This window comes from Musca autumnalis, unplaced genomic scaffold (genome assembly GCF_047663935.1).
Source record: "Musca autumnalis isolate F117 unplaced genomic scaffold, ASM4766393v1 scaffold_1, whole genome shotgun sequence".
In the NCBI taxonomy this organism is placed as follows: Eukaryota; Metazoa; Arthropoda; class Insecta; order Diptera; family Muscidae; genus Musca; species Musca autumnalis.
In genome coordinates this window covers 22,557,548-22,575,002 of record NW_027411644.1, presented here as the reverse complement: position 1 = coordinate 22,575,002, position 17,455 = coordinate 22,557,548, and positions in this window count along the sequence as shown.

Genomic DNA, 17,455 nt, shown 5'->3' with positions numbered 1-17,455 from the left:
GCGTCATGTGTAGTGGTCGCAGAGTACGATAACTCTCCAACGGCTAAACGAATTCGATCCCAAATTTGGCAGTCGTAATATTTTGCCTAAAATTTAAGCAAGTTCTAAGATGGACCATATCGGTCAACTCTTTCGGGTATCTGCCCCACAAAAGTTAAAAACTTTTCGTTAAATGGTGCGCATGATATCTCTCGAAGGCAGTAACCGATTTGATCCATAAATTGCACATCGTAATATTTCTACGAAACATAGATCCGGTTAAAATATGGACTATATATGTCAACTCCTTCGGGTACCTACCACACAAATTTTCGAAAAAGTGCAGTTTAGGACCTCATCTCGAATCGTTTTGTTTTTTCTTGCAACATGTTGCACTCACGGCCGTTATTACGATGGTTCATGTTTTTTGCGTGGCAAGTCCATTAATATTGAGAAAATAACTCGAAAGCTGTAAAAAAACCCCTACGACCAGCAATCACCACCTCCAAATTTCTCCACCAAACGCCCGCACTGCGTTAGTCCACAATTTGCATATCGTAATATTTCTTAGAATATTAAAAAAATTCGGAGGGGGTGCTTATAGGTCCACTCCTTCCAGTACCTTCTCCACAAATGTTCGAAAATATTCGCTAAAATGGTTAGCGCGATATCTCATAAACGGAACAACCGATTTCAAAAGTGGCTGAGGGTATATCTCTGTCGGCAATGCCGACTGATACTTTTTTACTTGTTTTTTTTCATCTATGAACCCAGATGTAAGCTTCATTCGTTTAAAGTTGGTTCAAGATCACCGTTCAAGAGCACAGCTGATTTTAATACAATACCAAATAACCAAAGTTTGAGCATTAATTTCGTTTACGGTTGTTTTCAGCTACAAATTTGTTACTGATAGGAAAAAATTCAGATGGGCATGCTATTTATAGCAGATATTATCACTTTCTGATGCACAACAATAAATTTTTCTCCATTATTTTCTCCCACTATTTAGCAATAAGTTAATATAAAATATGAATACAAAATTTTGATTAAGGCAGTAAATTAATTTTCTAATTGGTTTTCGAGATATACTCCACGGAAAACCCTTGATATGTCGTACATATTGTCCAATAGACACTTCATTTTATGTACTTCTAATCCGCACAATAATGAATTTGTAATACTTTTGAATACGAATTCCAAAACACAGGCATAGCATAAGGAAGGAATTCAGTTTTAGTGGAAGTTTCTCTCAAAGAGCGTATTCAAACAAAAAAAATTTAAATATTTCTTAAGACAACTTGTTGATAAAGCACATGTTCAGTACAAAGCAATATCAGTTTTCATTTAAAATTTCAAAAACAAAAATTTTTTTAGAAAAAATCTTAATAATTTGTTAGAGTAGCTCAAACATTTTTGTCGGACCAAACCCCCTGGCCCCTCCCCCTGCGTACGTCCCTGCCTTCCATATTATGGGAGAGGGTATAACAAGTTAAAAGCCGCTAAGTTCGACCGGGCGGAACTTTTTATAACCTCCACCACAAAATAGTCTTAATTAAAATGGAATAATTAGATTCCTTTCACAAGGAAATTTTTTTCGTGGCCACTGAGAACCTCAAATGTCAAATTACAACTAGTTTGGTTAAAAATTTTACCTAAAATCCTCAAAATACCGAAAATCTGGAGGTACAAACATGGAGCTATATTGACGATTTTTGGTGGAGAAGTTTCGTAACCACTGAGAACCTCAAATGTCAAATTACAGCTACGTAGTTCGGTTAAAAGTTGTAGCTAAAATCCTCAAAATACCGAAAATCGGGAGGTATCGTTGTATGGGGACTATACTGCAACAAGAATCTATGCTGACGATTTTTAGTTAAGAAGTTTCTTGGCCACTGAGAACCTCAAATGTCAAATTACAGCTAGTTCGGTTAAAAATTGTAACTAAAATCCTCAAAAGACCAAAAATTGGGAGGTTCCGTAATATGCGGACTATACCAAAACATGGACGATTTTTGCTGGAGAATTTTCGCGACCACTAGAACCCCAAATGTCAAAATACAGCTAGTTTGGTTAACAATTGGAGCTAACATCTTCAAAATACGGAATCGGGAGGTACCGTTATATGGAACCTATACCAAAAGACGGACCTATATTGAGAAGTGGAAAGGGTGGAAAAGTTTCGTGGCCACTGAGAACCTCAAATGTCAAATTACAGCTAGGTCGGTCAAAAATTGAACCTAAAATCCTCAAAATATCGAAAATCCGGAGGTATATGGGGGACTATACTAAAACATGGACCTATGCCCATCATTTTTGGAATATAAGTTTGTTGATAACTAGGAACCCTCAATGCCGAATTATAGCTAATTAGGTTTGAAAATTAGTAAGGAAAGGATCAAAGTCGGGCGGGCCGACTATATATGGGAGCTAAATCCAAATCAGAACAGATTTCGATATAATTTGTCACATTTGTTTGTAGACCACATATAGTCCAAATTTCATTGAAATCGCACATTTATAGCGCGTTTCGCGCATCAAATACCTAAAATCGGTCGAGAATATATATGGGAGCTATACACACACTTATTTCTAGGCTTAATTCCGTCGCACATTTCAAATTTTATTGAAATCGCACATTTATATCGCGTTTCGTGCATCAAATACCTCAAATCTGCCTAATATATACATATATGGGAGCTATATCCAAATCTGAACCGATTTCGATATAATTTGGCACACTTATTTCTAGACTAAATACCGTCGCACATTCCAAATTTCATTGAAATCGGACATATATAGCGTGTTTCGTGCGCCAAATGCTTTAAATCGGGCGAAAATGTATATGGGGTCTATATCCAAATCTGAACCGATTTCAATATAATTTGGCACACTTATTTCTAGACTAAATCCCGGCACACATTCCAAATTTTATTGAAATCGGACATTTATAGCGCGTTCCGTGCATCAAATACCTAAAATCGGCCGAGAATATACATATATGGGAGCTATATCCAAATATGAACCGATTTCTATATAATTTGGCACACTTATTTCTAGTCTTAATTTCGTTGCACGTTCCAAATTTCACTGAAACTGGACATATATAGCGTGTTTCGTGCACCAAATTCCTTAAATCGGGCGAAGATACTATATAAATAGCGTTCGTCCTTTGGCCAAAAAAACTATCCTCCCCAGTTTTCATGCGAATCGGACAATAAATGCGACCTGTACTTTGTTTACAAAAATACATGGACAGACGGACAGACAGACACACGGACATGCGTAAATCGACTCAGAAAGTGATTCTATGTATATCCCTAAAAGGAACTATGGGTCTATCTCGTTTCCTTTTGCATGTTACAAACTAATGCACAAATACATAATACCCCTTACCACAAGGTGGTGTAGGGTATAACAACTAAGAAAGTATCAGTCAACTGTGCTGACGGAGATATACCCTCAGCCGCTGACCAATTCAAAACCAAACACAATAATTTTACGGTATATAAAATATATCGATTTTGAATCAATGTGGGGCTATACCAAATCCTACACAAAAGTCCGGAAAAGTTCAGTTTAGGACCTGCTCTCGGATCGTTTTGATTTTTGTTGTATTCGCTGCCCCCATTACGACAAAACAAGATTCATCAGCGGCAAGTCCATACTTTCTGAGAAATGAGTCGGAAAGCTGTAATAAACTGCTACGGTACCATAGTAGTGGTTGGAGCGCTCGATAACTCTCGAACAGATCGGCCGATTCGATCCAACATTTGGCGTTCATAAAATTTTGTCCAATCTTAATATAAGTTCAAAGATAGGCCATATCGGTCCACTCCTTTCGGTACATCCCACACACAAGTTCCAAACTTTCCACTTAAATGGTGCGCACGACAACTCTGAAAGGCAGTAACCGATTTGATCCATACTTTTCATGTCGCAATATCTCTACGGACATAGATCAGGTTTGAATATGGACTATATAGATTCACTCCTTTGAGTACCTACCACACAAAAATTTGGGAAAAGTGCAGTTTGAGGCCTGCCCTCGAATAGTTTTGCTTCTTTTTGTAACAACTTGCATTCGCAGCACCCATTACGACAGTACACATTTTTTCAGTGGCAAGTTCATTATACTGCAAAAATGGTTCGAAACCTGTAAAAAAACCCCTATGGCATCATGTGTATCAGCTGGAGCGCACGATAACTCTCGAACGGATTAGCCGAATCGGTTCAAACTTTGGGATTCGAATCCCTTTGATTTGGGTGCAACCGTGGTGCAATGGTATGCACACCCGCCTTGCACGCTGAAGGTCGTGGGTACGATTCGCCGGTAAGGCAACATCAAAACACTTTTCAACGGTGGCAAAATACTCCTCCTTAAACTTCACTTTATCCGAATTTTGTGTTAGAGGTACCCGAGGGAGTGGACCGATAAAGTCCATATTCGAACCCTATATATGTCTGGAAGGAATTATACGATGTGCGAAGTTTGGACCAAATCAATTGCTCCCTTCGAGAGTTATCGTTCACACCATTTTACAGGAAAATTTTGAACTTTTGTGGGGATGTACCGAAAGGAGTGGACGAATATGGCCCATCTTCCAACTAAAAAAACTAAGTTCCAAGTTGATTATTACCATACCCAAAATTTGGTTCGAATCGGTTAATCCGTTCGAGAGTTATCGTGCGAACCAGCCAGCCAGACAAGCAGACGGACATGGCTAAATCGACGCCAAATTGTCTGAAACGAATTGCGTCCAAACATACCTGGGGTCTAAAAGCGTTATTTTGATGAGGCACATTTTTGGTCGTATCAAAGTGTATATACCCTTTCTAGCCTAAAGGCTGAGGGTATAATAAGTAAACTCAATACTTAAAACGTCTCTACGTTTTTTTTTAATTTTGGGCCAATTTCTAAAGAAGAATGGACATTGACCCCCAAAAAATTTGTACCGTCGTAACAAGAACCACAAAAGCAAAAAAATGCAAACAAAATTTGAAACAATCCAAAATTTGCGTGCGAGGCACCCGAAGGAGTGTTCCGATGTAGACCATATTCTGCCGTAGTCCAAGTCTCTAAGAAATAATACAATGTACAAAGTTAAGATCATACCCGTTTCTCCCTTCGAGGGTTATCTTAGGTACTAGTCAGTTTAGTTGGGGTCTTCTCAGGAGTATGGACTTGCTCCAAAAAAAAAAAAAAAAAATGCACCGTCGTAAAAGGGGCCGCAAGACGAAGATGTTTCAAACAAATACAAAACGGTTCTGGAAGAGCTATTAAACTATACTTTTCCCAAAGGAGTGGGCCAATATAGTCCATATTCGAACCTGATATATGCATGGAAGTAATATTGCCACATCCCTTGTTTGGAACAATTCTGTTAGTCCCTTCTGGAACTATCGTGCGCCATTTTACCCGCTTAAAACTATCTGATTATCATGTAAAATTACAAGCTTAATTTCTGTCATAAGCTCACACCTTATTTAAAATTTCGCGCTGACCGGTATATGATTGCGACCTTCAGATCAGATACAAATTTGGATAAAAATTTTGTTTTTGGTCCATTTCACTCCCTATATATTTCACGATCATCAACAATATCGATCTATTCTGATGTGAAACCCACCTCAATACCAAATTTCGTGACGATCGTTCCATTATTGCGGCCTGGACACACCCGGACGGATGGACGGACGGACACACATCGCTATATCGCTTTATATCGTCGAGATATAAAAATGGTATATAACATTGGGGGTCTACGGCGTTTCGCGGTGTTACACCAGCCAGCCTTCCCACATTGTGGAGTAGGGTATAAAAACAAGCAAGAGAGGGCTATAGACAGACGGGGCCGACCAACACATCCTCTTGGTAATGTTTTCCACGCAATTTATTTTATATGATTGCAACAAGTTATGTTATTCCCAGAATTTAAAATTTGGACCAAGAATTAAATTTGGATATTTTTCCCACAATAGTCAATTGTACATTTCACCCGACAAATACTATCCGATCGTTTTTCAAAATTATTGGCATTTTGCTCGACCTCTTCGTGCAAAAATTTGTCAGTATGAAAATATAACTGCGACCTCTACCCTGTATAACAATGAGATGAAATTGTGAGTTTCGTGAGCGTAAATTTACTCTCGCTCCCAACTTGTGTAGACTCTAACTGGTGGTGAGCGAGAGTAAATTTATGCTCACGACACTCACAATGCCTTATACTGCTGTATAAACTAGGCTGTAACTATGTAATCTTACCATGTACATCAGGGTAATTGGCATAAATGGAAAGGTCAAGTGTTTCTCTCCTATAACTCTTCTCCCCCCATACCAAGTGCGGATATTATTCGAATGTCCGGCACAACTTTCGAAAACGATATCACTGTTGAAGGATTGGCAAATGTTTTTCGGGTGTACACCAATGTCGTGCTTTGATATAGTTAAAGTTACGAAGTTTTTCGGCAATGCACACACACACGACCCGAACGCAACGAAAGAGCACACAAATGTTTTGATTTGTTTTTGTTTTGCAGCATACGTGCCCAGCAAAACAAATGTCTGATGTCCGACACGTCTGAACAATTTCGGAAGCAAAGTCGTTAAGATTTCGTTCCGATTTCTAAACGATTTTTCGGAGAGGAAATAGTTCAGATTTTGTACCGATTTCGGAACGAATGTCGAAAAGAAATTTCCTTTCCGAATTTCCCAAGGATTTTCTTCAGATTTCTTTACGAAATCGGACCGAAATCGATCCGTTGTCGCTCCGATATTTCGTTCCGAAATTATGTCAACCACTTCATACAACTTTCGTTAAGATATCGTTACGATTTCGGATCAGATATCGGACGTATCGTCCGAATTTTGTTCCGACTTCGTTACGATGTCGGTACGATTGGTTTGCTGGGTGCATACAAGGTTACTAACACACTGTCAAAAGTTGCAAATATTGAGAATTTTGTGTGCCCTCTTCTTGGTCGGCTGTGGTGTACACAAGCACGTCAACACCCGAAAAACATTTGCCAATCCTTCGACAGTGATATCGTTTTCGAAAGTTGCGCCGGACATTCGAATAATATCCGCACTTGGTATGGGGGGAAACTCAATTATTACTTAAAATTTCGCATCGATAAAAAATCGGATAAAAATTTACATGCATTTTCGGAAAAACAAACTTATAATTCCCTTTCCATATTGTGATGTAGGGTATAATAAAATATATAGAACTTTTAAAGAACAAAGAGTCAACCACTTTAAACACAACTAGTCTCTGGTTGAGGTTTTTTATCTATAGAGGAGTCTACTAGGAGATCTTCTTTCTATAAGAAGACCCTTTTAGAAAACTCACACGTAGATCTAAAAAGACGCAGGTCTTTTATCTATAGAAGACTCCTTTAGAAGAACCTTGACTTCCTTCATCTATCTTTAGAAGACCCTTATAGCAGGTCTTCCATCTATAGAAGGCTACTTCCCCCTACCATTACAGGAGGCCATCTATCTATAGGTCTTCTATCTATAGCAGACCCATTTAGGAGGTATTCTGTTTATAGAATTCCATTTTTAAGAGGTATGTTGTCTACAGAAGACCATTATAGGAGGATGTTTTCGATCTATAGAAGACCCATTTAGGAGGTCTTCTATCTTTAGAGGACCCATTTCGAAAGGTTCTCTATCTATAGAAGACCCCTTAAGGAGGTCTTCTATTTATATAATTCCTCTGTAGGAGGTCAATAGAAGACTACTATTGGAGGTGTTCTATCTATAGAAGACCGCTTAAGGATGTCTTCAATCTATGGAAGGCCCATTTAGGAGGTCTTCTATCTATACAAGATCTATGGATTTCGTAAATATATTTTTGAGGTCTTCTATCTATAGAAGACCCTTTTAGGAGGTGTTCTTTCTATAAATAGTAGGCCGGGGCGATTTGTGCGGAGGGAAAAAAACCTTAATGGGCCCTTCGCGTTTCTGATTCCTGGGATTGAACTGAGCAAAAGAGTCCACTGGACTATATGTTTACTGCGAAAATCGAGCCTCCCGATTTTGACTTGAAGTTTTTTATTGACGTTTTTTGGATATTTTGGCATATAATAGCCAAGCCATTAAGATTTGCGATCCAACACAAAGGCCAAATTGTAGCCAAGACAATAATTAAGAACTCTCTAGTACATCGCGAAAGTATTGGAATGCTCCTTCAGGCAGTTTTGGCCTTGATAAAGTGCACATTTGTCGCCCAATATCGATAAATGACATTGTGCTACAAAAGTTGACCAGAAAAATATTCAAGCGTTCTGTTACAAAATTCTATCGTGTTGGGGTCCATGGACAACGAAAATACCTTTGGTTCGTTTGGGTCACTTCGTTTTATTACTATTTTTACCGTTACTAAGTAATGGTATTGGTATGAATCAACCACTATAATTTAGCCATTTATTAACCGATTTGAACATATAATAGCTTATTCGGGGGAGAGAGTTCTTAATTATTGTGTTAGCTACAATTTTGGCATTCGTGTTGGGTCGCAAATCTCAATGGTTTGGCTGTTATATGCCTAAATATCCAAAAAACGCCAATAAAAAACTTAAAGTCAAAATCGGGAGGCTCGATTTTCGCGGTAGACATATGGTCCAGTGGAGTTTTTTTACTCAGTTCAATCCCAGGAATCAGAAACGGGAAGGGCCCATTAAGTTTTTCAAATCGATCCGGCCTAATGTATAGGCTACTCTTTTATGTGGCCTTCAATTTATAGGATTACTCTTAAAGTAGGTAGGTAGTAAGAGGTATTCTATTTTTAGAAGACTCTGGTAGGAGGTCTTCGATTTAAAGAGTACCTCTTTAGGAAGTATTCTATCTTTAGAAGACCGCTTTAGGATGTCTTGTGCCGAAAGAAAACCTTAATGGGAGATCTTCTATGGATGGAATGTCTTATGGGAGGTGTTCTATTAACAGAAGGCCCTTATAGGAGGTCTTCTATCCACAGAAGATCTTATAGGAGGATTTCTACCTATAGAAGACCACTTAAGTAGGTCGTCTATCTACAGAATATGACATAGGAGGTCTTCTATCTATAGTAGACCAATTAAGAAGGTCGTCTATCTATAGAAGATCGTTTTAGGATATAGAAGGCCACTTTAGTCGTCTTTCTATCGAATACAGTTTTAAGAGTCCATCTATCTAAAGAAGGCATCTTTAAAAGTCCTTATATTTGCAGAAGACCCATTTAGGGGGTCTTCTATTAGTAGAATACCCCTTTGGGAGGTCTTCGTTCTATAAAGACTCCTTTACGAGGTCTTCTATTTAGAGAAGACCCCTTAGGAGATCTTGTATTTATACAAGGCCGCTTTAGCATGTCGTCTCTCAAGAGAAAAAGAAGGTCTTCTACCTATAGAAAACCGCTTTAGGATGGCTTCTATTTATAGAAAGCCAAATTATGAGGTCTATAAATATTTAGAGTGCCACTTTAGAAGGTCAACTTTCTATGGAAGACACTTTTAAGAGTTCTTTCGTCTACAGAAGACACTTATAAAAGTCGTTTTGTATACAGAAGACCACTTTGGAAACTCTTATATTTATAGAAGACTCCTTTAGGAGGCCTTCTATTTAGAAAATACAGAAGACTTCTTTAGAAGCAGCTCCTATATCTATAAGAGACCCTTTTGTGATGTCTTCTATCTATAGAAAATCACTTTAGGAAGTCTTCTATTTATACAAGACCGCCTTTGGAGCTCTTCTATCAACAGAAGCCCCTTATAGGAGGTCTTCCAATAAGAGAAAAAGGAAGTCTTATACATTTAGAAGACTGCTTTAGGATATCTTCTATCTAAAGAAGGCCTTTATCTGTAGAAGACCGTTTTAGGAGGTGTATCATTTATAGAATTTCCCGTTTAGGAGGTGTATTATCTATTGAAGTTCTCTTTAGGAAGACTGCAAATTATAGAAGATCCTTTTGGGAAGTTTTCTTTCTATTGAAACCGCTTTAGGAAGTCTTCTTTCTATAGAAACCCAATTAGGACTTCCTCTATCTACAGAAGACCCTTTTTCAAAGGTCCTCTATATATAGAAGATTCCATTAGAAGGACTAAAAGCGCATTAAAAGCGTTTTATCTACAGAAGTTCTTCATAGTAGGTCTTCTTTTTATAGAAGACCGCATTAGAAGCTTTTTCTATCGTCTATCTATGAAAGACATTTTAAGAGGCCTTCTATATACAGTAGTAGGTCTTCTATCGATAGAAGGTCACTTTAGGAGATTTCTGTCAATAGAAACCCGTTAAAGAGGTCTTTTATTCATAGATGACTCTATTAGAAGGCCCCTTCAATATGCTTTATTCGGCTTATGTCTGTAGAAGATTCTTTAAAAGATCTTCCATCCATGAAAAACCTTTTAGGAAGACTGCTACTTAAAAAATAATACACCTTTAAAAAGTCTACTGTCTATGGAATACTTATTTAAAAAGTCTTCTGTATATAAAAGACCTCCTCAGGAGGTGTTTTCTCCCCTTCTGGAGTTTTTTATTTCTATTGTAAACCTTTTTTGTCTATGGAATACTTTTTTAGGAGGTTGTCCTGTTAGGGGAATTTCGAAGTCCTCTCTAACAAACCTTCTGTCTATAGACGACATCCTCAAATGGTCTTCTATCCACGGGTGAGCTCTTTAGGAAGTCTTCTATGTATAAAAATCCACTTTAGGACGTTTTCTATCTAAAGAAATCCGTTTTGGGAGTCCTTCTGTCTAATAAAGGCACATTTAAGAGGGTTTCTTTTTGTAAAAGACATATTTAAAATTGTTGTAAAAGATCCAACTTTTAGTTTGATTTAAATTGTTGAAATATTTTTAAAAACTTTTCGCAATGAAGTTAATGAAAAACACCGGCCATTTGCACATGTAATTGTAATTTTTCGCTTGCTGCCAACTACGGTCTCTCAGTTACCAAAACATATACCAAATTGTGTTGTTGATGTTGTTAATTGCAATTATAAAAACGATTTTTAATTATTTTTGCTCAGTTTGTTGTTACAGTTTCGCTCTTTTGTTTTTCTTCCTGTATTCTTCTACTTGGGGCGTATTCGTCGGTGTCTGGCAGTTTTTTATTTCCAATTGGACATTGGCCGTGGAAAAAAAAAACAACGCCAGCAATGAGTTGAGTGAAAATGCATTCGTGTTTTTTTTTGTTTGCGCTTATGTAACATGGCGAAAAGATTAAAAATTAATAATTTTTTCATTTAAAAATCACAGAAAAAATATTTAAGAGTAACCAGAAAAATCACTTTAAATGTTAAATAAAAATTCGGGTTTTATTGTTTACTGATTTTTTAGCTGTTGTTAAAAATAAACATTTATTCGCAAAATTGCGAAGAATTTTGTAGTTGTTAAAATAAATAAATAAAAAAACTAAAAACTCTTTGTTTGATATAAACCGAGTTTTGTAATAAATTTTAAGTGTAGTACATTCACAATCAAAAAAAAAATCGACTTCGATGTATTTCCACAAAAATGCTAAAAAATGAAATCAAATTTATGCATTTGACATCAATAATAAATCATAAAATATTGTTGTTGGTTGTTTCGAGTAGCTTTACACAAAGAGAGATTGCTCTTTTCGTTAGAATAAAAAAATAAAAAATAAAACATAAAAAACTAACTGCATTTGTAGTGAAATGTGTTAGCAGTCAATTGTTGTAAAGACAATGGCGTTGCCATTGAAATTTGAGAGTGTGAGAACTAAATGCGTTACTAGGAACTGGATTTCTGGATTTACGATACCCACAAATACCCACGCCAATGATGAACTAACAAAAAATTCAAATAGTAATACAAATCCCTATCATAAATGTATGCGAAGTTTACCTAGCCGCGCACATACATATGCAAATATGCAATTCAACAAGAATTTTAAATAAAGAGAATATAGCAACCGATCCAATTGCTATGTTGATATATTTATACATAAAAACATATTTGTTTTTAATCAAATCTATATAAATTAAATTTATTTCGAAATTTTCTTTGAAATACCGAAATTTTGCATTATGGAACATCCATGCGTATACGTGTTGCCAATACTAATACGCACAATAGTTCATTACAAAGGTGATACCGTGCGAAGAATGTAATTTTTGGGAAAAGAGATTAAAGAACCCCTGTACCACAGTAACTCCCTAGCGCAACGGCTACTGTTGCCTTATTATTTTTTAATTAGTGTACAAATATTTTGACCCCTCTATCTCATATTGTCGTCGTCTCTTCTACTAGATATCAACAATATAGAAAAACAAGTAAAAAAGTATCAGTCGGCTTTGCCGACAGAGATATACCCTCAGCCTGTGCAAATTGAAACACTTTTTTTCACAAAAAACTTATGTATTTAGGGGGTTTCAAAATTTTGGTCGTATGAACCGATAAGAATGTTGATTAGGAATAAAGTTCAAAAATTTTGCGGACAAGGTACTTAAAGGAATGGACCGACATAGACCATGGGGGTGCCATAGGGGGTTTTTACACCCTTCGGGCTGCTTTCTCAAGAAGTATGGACAATTTTTCCGAATATTTTTGAACTTTTGTGGGGTAGGTACCTGAAGGAGTGGACCGATATGGCTTATCTACGAACTTAAAGTAAGTTTGGAAACAATATTTCGAAGTCCAAATTTAGGCCGGAATCGGCATTTCCGTTCGAGAATTATCTTGCGCTTCCACCCATAAACATGGTGTCATAGGGTTTGTTTTTCAACGTTCAGGCTATTTTTCCAGGAAGTATGGACTTGCCCCTGAGGAAACTTGTACCTTCGTATAGGGGACAGTGAATACAAGATGTTACAACAAAAACCAAGGCGATTCGAGAGCAGGTCCTAAACCGAACTTTTTCGAAATTTTGTGTGGGAGGTACTCGAAGGAGTTTACCGATTGAGACCATATTGGAACCTCATCTAAGTCTGGTAGAAATTTCATAATGTGCAAAATATGGACCAAATCGGTTACTCCCTTCAAGAGTTATCGTACGCACAAATTTTCCGAACATTTTGGAACTTTTGTGGGGGAGGTACCGGAAGGAGTGGACCGATATAATCCATCTTTGAACTTGAACTAAGTTTGGACAAAATATTACGAAAGCCAAATTTTAAACCGAATCGGCAGATCCGTTCGAGAGTTATCTTGCGCTCCAACCACTATACACGGTGTCATAGGGTTTTTTGTAACTTTCAGGCTATTTTCTCAGGAAGTATGGACTTGACCCTAATGAAACTTACAGCGTCGTATAGAGGACAGCGAATACAACTTGCGTAAACAAAAATCAAAGCGATTCGAGACCAGGTCCTAAACTAAACTTTTCCGAAATTTTGTGTGGGAGGTACCTGAAGGTGTGGACCGATTGAGTCCATATTGAAACCTCATCTAAGTTTGGTAGCAGTTACACGATATGCAAAGTAAGGACCAAATCGGTTATTCCCTACAAGAGTTATCGTGCGCACAAGTTTTGCGACAATTTTTGAACATTTGTAGGGGAGGTACCTGAAGGAGTAGACCTATATGGCCCATCTTCGAACTTAAATCGAATCTGGACAAAATAGTTCGATACCCAAAATTCGAACCGAATCGATTGATCCGTTCGAGAGTTATCGTGCGCACCAACCAGCCAGACAGACAGACGGACAGACAGACAGACAGACGGACGGACATTGCTAGATCTACTCAAAATTGTCTGAAACGGATATCGTACAAACATACTTAGGGTCTAAAACTATTATTTCGATGAGGCGCATTTTTGGTCGTATCAAAGTGTAAATACCCTCTTTAGCCTAAAGGCTGAGGGTATAATTCCTTTCCCATTAGCTGAGCATGATATCTGTATTTTACATTATTCCTTTAAAAAAAGTTGAGGGGTGCCTGAACCAAGGATGCTGTATGTTTCACTCATTGGTAGATTTTTGACCGCATTTCTGACTCCTATATATCTCAAATTATACGTGGTGCTGTTTCTTCTCTAAGTTTCCCCTTTTTCTGTAAAAGGAACATGGTTGCAAGGTAGCCCCCAATGGAAACTTCTAACAAGACACCCTTTAACAGGTCTTCTATCTGTAGAAGACCGTTTAGAAAACTTCGAATTAGAAGATCCTCTTGTGAAGATTTCCATGTATAGACGACACATTTAACAAGTCATTTGTCTAAAAAAAGCCACCTTCACGAGTTTTTGAGGGCTCTTCTAAGTATAAAATACACCTTTAAGAAGTATTCCATCCACAGAATATCCGTTTGGGAAGCCTTCTATCTATAGAAGACACCTTTGAGAGGTCTTCTATATGTAGAAAACATCTTTAAGAAGAATAGAATAAAGGATAATACAATTATAGAAAACTTCTATCTATAGAAGAAACCTTGATGAGACCTTGTTTGGGTATCTTATATCTATAGAAGACCCTTTAGGATGTCTTCTACCTACAGAAGTCTTCTATGAATAAAATAAATTTTCAAGAGGGTTTCTACCTATAGAAGGCGCCATCTGGAGGTCTTCAATCTATAGAAGACCTCTTCTATATAATCCCTTTCGGGTGATTTTTATTTATAGAAGATCCCTTTAGGAGGTTGTCTATGTATAGAAAGAAATTTTGAGAGGTCTGTAAAATACACCTTTAAGAAGACTTCTATGTATAGAATAGCATTAATGAAAACTTTGATTTTAATAAGACACTTCTAGGAGGGTGACTTCTAGCTATATAAGACCCAGTTAGGAGATCTTCTATCCATAGAAGATTCCTTTAAGATGAACTCTACCTATAGAAGAGCCATTTGTGAGGTATTATATCCTTTGAAGATCCCTTTGGAATGACTTCTATCTATAGAAGACCCATTTAAAAGGTCTTCTACCCATAGAAAATCCCTTTGGGATGACTTCTATTTATAGCAGACTCCTTTAAGACGTCTTCAATTTATCGAAGGCACCTTTAAAAGATCTTCTGTCCATAGAAAACGACTTTAGAATGACTTCTAGCTATAGAAGACCCCTTTAAGAGGTTTTCTGCCCATAGAAGATCCGTTTAGAATGATTTATATCTTTAAGAGACTTCTTTAAGAGCCGTTTTGTCCATAGAGGATCCCTTTGCAGTGACATCTATTTATAGAAACCCCTTTCGGAGGTCTTCAATTTAAAGAAGGCACCTTTAGAAGTTCTTCTATCCATAGAATATCGCTTTAGGGTGACTTCTATCTATAGAAGAACACTTTGTAAGGGCTTCTCTCATCAGAAGATCCTTTTAGAATGTCCTCAAAAGATCCCTTTAGAAGTCTTCTTTCCATAGAATATCACTTTCGGTTGACTTCTATTTATGGCAAACCAATTTATTTTATAGAAGGCACCTTAAGAAGGTCTTCTATCCTTAGAATATTATAAAAGATGTAGATGACCCCTTTTAGGAGATCTTCTTTCCATAGAAGGTCTTGTTATGAGGACTTCTGTCCACAGAAGATCTCTTTGGAATGAATTCAATCCTTAGAAGATCTCCTTAGACTGACTTATATCTTTTGAAGCCACTAGAAGATCCCTTTGCAAGGTCTTTTTTCCATAGAAGATCCCTTTCGGGTGACATCTTTTTATGGAAGACCCCTTTAAAAGGCCTTCAATTTGTAGAAGGCACCTTTAGAAGTTTTTCTAACCATAAAGGATGTCTTTAGAATTACATTAAAGCTGTAGGAGACCCCTTTAGGAGGTGTTCTTTCCATCGAAGATATTTTTATAAGTCTTCTGTCCATAGAAGATCGCGTTCTAAAGAGATATATTCTATTTATAGAAGTCCCCTTGAAGAGATCTTCTTTCTTTAGAAAATCAGTTTGGGGTGACGTCTATTTATGAAAGATCCCTTTAATAGGTCTTCAATTAACAGAGAGCACCTAAAGAAGGTCTTCCATCCATAGAAGATTCATTTAGAATGACTTCTATCTATAGACTACCCTTTTGGAGGTCATCGTCGCATAGAAGATTACACTGTGTGACAACCAAAAAAAAAAAAAAAAAAAAACGATTGGAAAAACTGGACATTTATGAAAGTAGGATTAAAAATATGAGACACGTGTATCGGCGTTTTTTATTTTGTAGAATATTTTGATTTGATATGGTCATATTTTAAAGGAGATTTTGGACAATTTTCTAAAAAATTACCGAAAAGACCCTTTTAATGAACAGCATGATGATTAAAATTTTTAACACAAATATTCCCCATACTCTTGTCTTTTAACTTGCCAAAGACACTATATGTCTAAAATGCACGATATATCTTAAATCGAATATTTCGGAAAAACAAGAAATGGGCGGAACTTGTCCCGCCTACTTTGGTTACTTTCCGATGTGAAGGTGAAAAACGCCGATACATGTGTCTCATATTTTTATCCCTACCTTCACAAGTTTTTCCCATCATTTTGAAAAAAAATTGAATTTTGTTGCACAGTGTTATTTTAAGAGGTCTTCTATCCATAAATTATCCCTTTAGGGTGACTTATATCTGTAGAAAAACCCTTTGTAAAGTGTTCTATCCCTAAAAGATCCCTTTAGAATGACTTAAATCTATAGTATGTCCCCTCGAGGTCTTCTGTCCATAGAAGAATCCTTTAGAATGACTTCTATTTGTAGAAGACCCCTTTAGGAGGTTTTCTTTCCCTTTGGGTGATTTATATTTATGGAAGACCCCTTCAAGAGGTCTTCAATTTAAAGAAGGTACCTTTAGAAGTTCTTCTACCATAGAAAATGCCTTCAGAACGACATTAAGGCTATAAAAGACCCTTTAGGAAATCTTTTTCCATCGAAGATATTTTTAATAGGTATTCTGTCCATAGAAGATCCCTTTAGAAAGATGTTCTATCTATAAAAGACCCCTTTAAGACCTACGTCCAAAGAGGAAGACCTACGTCCAAAGAGGATCCTTTTATTGAAGGCTCCTTTAGAAAGTCTTCTATCCATAGAATAACCTTTTGGAATAACTGGAATAAAGAAATCCTATTTATGAAATCTTTTATCCATAGATGATAACATTAGGGTAACCTCTGTCTATAGAAGAACCCTTTGTAAGGTCTACTATCCTCAAATATCCATTTAGAATGAATAATAAACCCCCTTGATCCCTTCTATCTGGAAGACGTAAGGGATGGAAGATACCAAGGAACGGTCCTGACTGGTTTTAACATGGCAAAGCCCAGGATTTATCTTGGTCCCTCTTTCATCTCAAGTGGACACTGACCTCCCCGTGGTGTCACCTGGGGAACTGCCTTTAACACCCGTTAAAGGTAGTGAGCTAACATGTGCCGCGCGCTCACCCATAAGAACGTTAAAAACTTGGGTTTGGGCGTCGGGTTAGTAACCCTCCAATAGAAAAAACAGCCTACTATGAAAAGACGAAAGAAAAGAAAAACAAACCCCTCTAAAGTTGACGAACCCCGCAAACGTTATAAGGACCATGATCTGCGAATCTGCACCTGGAATGTTCGGACTCTTTATAGA